This window comes from Lithobates pipiens, unplaced genomic scaffold (assembly GCF_037356315.1).
Source record: "Lithobates pipiens isolate NorthernLeopardFrog02 unplaced genomic scaffold, aLitPip1_a1.2 Scaffold_13, whole genome shotgun sequence".
In the NCBI taxonomy this organism is placed as follows: Eukaryota; Metazoa; Chordata; class Amphibia; order Anura; family Ranidae; genus Lithobates; species Lithobates pipiens.
Genome location: NW_027507718.1, coordinates 519,652,272 through 519,657,347, shown reverse-complemented (window position 1 = coordinate 519,657,347; position 5,076 = coordinate 519,652,272).

The following is a 5,076-nucleotide window of genomic DNA, read 5'->3' as shown; positions in this document are numbered from 1 at the left end:
TTCATGCATTGGAATAGTTTGTGAGATATGTTTTATCACAATGCACTGCATTGTCTTAAAAGCCTTTGCAATAGTCAAAATGCAAAAAAAAAAAAAAAAAAAAAAACTTCCATTCCTTGCATTCCCTCTTCCCATACCCCAAATTCTTCAAAATATATTTCAGCTATAGCTCAGGTAAGATTCAATAGAAGTTGACTAGTGGCAGAACAGCAAATATCATAGACCCAAAAAGGGAGAGAAGAGGCTGGTTTTATCCAGCAATAAAAAAAAATAGATTCAGTGGCAGAAAAGTATTTTCGCAGCTTTGATAGGGCTCACTTTCAGAGACACAAGACAGGAGATTTCCTGCAATAAAACGTATAGCTTTGCAGCTGAGACACAGCTGCCCAAAAAAATTCCAGTGACAGGATAAAATACTTTTAGCTATTGGAGACCATACATTTGGAAACACAAGGCAAGAGGAAGGAAGAGAGGTAGTAATGTTGGCAGCAATTACATTTTAATTCATACAGCTTCAAATTTAAACATTTGTTTTGTGTCAGCCGCAATGGGTATACAGAAATCGTTTCTAATCCAGGCTTGTTTAGTTTATCCTGCTGTGCTGAATGTCCTCTCGTAAATCACACTTGTAGCAGGGCAAGCCAATACCTTCAAAACACATTAAGGTAGCTCCAGCCAGTGATCATCCTGGACACTTTGTGATATTAGGGATCCTCTTAACTTAATAGTGTTTAATATCAGTTTTGGAACCAATATTGTAGGCAATCATAAGGTTCAGTAGAGAAATTAAAATGTATTTTGCTGTGTGCCACTACAAATCAATGGCTCCAAATGTGAATAAGAAAAGAATTAATAGAGTAATTGAGTATGAGTATCTGTATCAATGTACACAGTAAGTAGCAAACAGATCAATGCACACAATTAGTGATAACTGGTAAACAAATCAGTGCCTGTATACAATGTGATCACAACTATCAGTGCCAATAGTATACATATAAGTGACTGATGTGAATAAAACACACATAAAAGTCCAGGTGCAAGCAATGCTTAATGTGATGTGATATATACCTTTCTAAGTCCCGGCGTTGATTTTAAGTGACTGGTGTCTACTCTTGCCATGACACCTCAGTGCTCTGAAGCCTCTCACCTTACTACTGTAATTGTAAACAGCATTGAATAGATGGCTTTCTCTGGAGGTCTGTGTTTTTCCACCTGCCTCTAGGGGTCCTTGTTTGGGTAACCGGGGTAATTTAGGGAACTCTATGGTGGGTAATGGCTCCTCCCAGGTGATCATGGGGTTCCTTCCTTAAATACTCTGTGGTGGTAGTGTGTAAGGAAGCAGTTGTCAATAGTGTGATATACTTTTCCAAGAGTTATCAATAAAACAGCTAGTTTTACTCACTTTTTACAGTATAAAAACCAACAAATACTCCATAAGTAGCGAGCTCATACTCCTGCATCACTTCTGGTATGCCTGACGCTCAATCCCGACATGTAGCATCATGCCCACGTGACTTCATCAGGGGATCCACTGTTAAAAGACCAACCTTGATGTCAGTCCACCTCCCTACATTTCTCCTTCATCCCTCAGGCCTCCTCCACTACTGATACTCCCTTGGCCTTCTGTTTCCTCTGTGTCCCAAGGATGAAAGTGTCAGGAACCATGAAACAGACTGAGACAGAAGTACAATCAAATCATACTTGTTAATTAATAATAAAAATAAAAAGGTAAATAGAAAAAAGCGTAGTCAAGCATAGCCAGATCGGGTAGTCAGCCAGTCCAAAGTTCATAAACCAGTCCAGAAGTCAGGGATCCAAGGAGAGCAACCGCAAGCAGGATAAGAAGCCAGGAGGGATGTCAGCAAGCCAGTCTTGAAACAAACAGCAGGTGATGGTTCCTTGTGATGTGACCAAAGTGAAGGCAATGGAGAAATGAGCTGGAAGGCTTTAAATAGGCAGGTCAGACGATTATCATCGGGAACAGCTGGTAACTGTGGAGAGAGAAGAGAGCTGGCAATTAGTTGACAGCTGAGCGGCCAGCCTAGAGGAGGAAGGGCTAAGCCAGCCCTGACAGAAAGTAGTGGACAGAGGTTCCTGATGGTCCTGGTTAGTATCCTTTTGATCTTCTGGCTGCTGTGCTTAGGAAAGAGGAGAAGCATGCAGCCTCCCTCCTGAACCTTAACAAGTCAAATGCCCTTAAAAGAGAAGCACGGGTTTAAAAAAAACAAACAAACCTCATACAACACCTAAGTGGATGTAGCATTGATCAATCTGGCCCCCGTTGTCTCTGTAGCAATCAAACATTGCTAATTGTTCAGATCTCCCTTCTGCTCTGAGCAGAGAGCCGTGACTGTCAGTCAATGGCTTTCTGCTCTGCCCCTCCCGCTCTCACTGTAGTGCTGGGCTTGGGAGGGGAGGGATTGCCTGGCAGGTTGTGGGTCCCAACTGTAAAGTCAGGATCCTTCCCCAGCCTGGACTGGCTTTAAATGGGTTATAGGAGCGCAGAATGAACTGCTTTGGCCAAACTTTTTTTTTTACACGGGGGTAACTTCTTGGAAAAGATAAATAAAAAGATAAATAAAGACACCAGACTTTGACAAGTCCTGTATTAGAAAAAATAAATAAAACCAAAAGATTCCAGCAATTTAAATTAATTGTCAATCACATCAATCAATCAGATCATGATGAATGATGTGCACCGACTTCGTCCAAAAAAAAAAAAAAAAAAAACACCTACCAGCTGAAATGTCTATACCTCTTTTTCTATTCACTAGATTTTTATTGGTAGATTTTCATAAACATACCTAGGTAACAATGTGAACATTGTTCGTCGCACAGCGAGTTGGTGTACATACAGGAATAACATTATAAACAAAGTTGTGAACTGTTGTCAAACCACCTAATGCCCCATACACACGAGCGGATTTTCCATCGGAAAAAACTTGAATGTTTTTTCCGATGGAATTCTGCTCAAGCTTGGCTTGCATACACACGGTCACATAAAAGTTCGCTGAACTTTCGACCGTCAAAAACGCGGTCATGTACAACATGATGACCAGCCGAGAAAATTAAGTTCAATGCTTCTGAGCTTGCATCAAGTTGTTTCTGAGCATGCGTAGGAATTTTGCACGTCGGAATTTGTACAGACGATCAAAATTTCCGTTCAGAACTTTTTCCAACCGAAAAATTGAGAACCTGCTCTCAAACTTTTGCTGATGGGAATTCGGCCAGCAAAAGTTAGATGGAGCATACACACGGACGCATTTTCCAACCAAAAGCTCTTATCGGCCTTTTGCTGACCGATTTTACGATTGTGTGTATGGGGCATTAGACTCATACAACCTTATTATCGTCACAAAAATAACTGTCAAGGTTGTGGTGTTCCTCTCCTTCTCATACACCCCTAAAAGGAACACTTTTGTGTCACAGCAGGAGAGAAGAACCTTTTGTATTTACTTATTATGAGATTTGACGCTCATAAGGTGTGTAATGTATAACTTCTTCTTGCACGTAAAATAAACCAAACCTGAGTGGACTATTCATATTGCTCGGACAAGAAAGAAATAAGGATGAGATGTGAGTGTTATATGAACCTCGCTGATCTAGACTATTGTAACCAGGGTTTCCATACTTCTCAAGTTTTGGTAGCTTGATCATTGCTGGCGGCCATTATAATCTTATAGCTGTAGTGAAGATTCACTAAGTTGATAGTGTTTGCAAAGGTTGGAATCTGGTCAGTTTTCCAAAGTCTTGTTAGATATAAGCCCTGTACACTCGATCGGATTTTCCAATGGGAAATGTGTGATGACAGGCTGTTGGCGAAAAATCTGACTGTGTATATACTTCATCGGATAAATGTTGGATAGCAGGTTTTAAAATTTTCCACGAACAAATGTCTGTTGTTGGATTTTCCTGGTGTGTGTACACAAGTCCATCAAACAAATGTCCAAAGTACAAACACGCATGCTCGGAAGCAAGGATGAGCTGGAAGCGGTCGTGTTGTAAACTAGCGTTCGTAATGGAGAATTAACATTTGTGACGTGGATAATTATGAAATCTCAAAATGCAGAGGACATTCTCTTCTTCCAAATGGGATAATAATGATGCTGATGGAGTTATTGCAAACACATTTTTAAAGGCTTTTTTTCTTCTAATGATTTCAAGAATAATATTATTAAGCTTTTTTTTTTTGGCCAAGTTACCACAAAACCATTATCCCATAGTTTTTTAAGATCAAAGAATCAAAGATACAACTATGTTGGTGTCCCTTGTCAATTTTACATTGTATTTTTTTAAATGTAACTTCCTACTTCCAAACATTTGAAGTAAAACACATAGGCAAGTATTATTCTGTATAAATAATATAACAGTGCAGCACAATTCAAGAAACAACCATAAAAAAATCATTAAAAAAAACATCATAAAAAGTCCTCAAGATATAAAAGAGAATCCTAGTAGGTGCATGTGACAACAGCACAAATCATATTCAGTGCAGTGAAAAACAGAAGATCCGGAGATTTTGATCCCTCCACCACAGGTAAAGATGGCCTCTCACCTCATGTATTCGATCTGAAATAGGTCACACAGCAGTAAGCAGATCACCAGGTAATATACACCCACTCTAGTCACCGTCCTTGGATCCACACTCGATATTAGTTAATCCACCGCAAAAATAAAAGAAAGGAGAAGTGATCTAATGCTCTCTGTCTTCAAACTTTTATTAATGAATAAAAAGTAAAGAGATATACTCACATTCGGCCGCACTCAGATCCGAGTGCTGGCGCATTAAAATGCAATAATAACAAGCCAACAAGATGGCCGTGGTTGACGTAATGCGTGACACCTGACCACCATACACGTTACATCCGTAGGTGGGACTTCCTCAGTGTGTGGCAGGATACATGCAGATGACTCTTGTTGTTTATATATATCACGGCTCATATCACATGAAGAAAACCTCATTACAAACAAAAGGGAAACCATTAACTGAGACGGAATAGTTGACAAAGATAAAGTGCTTCACATATATAAAATATCTCAATAAGACTGGCACTATATTAAAATATATATATAGGG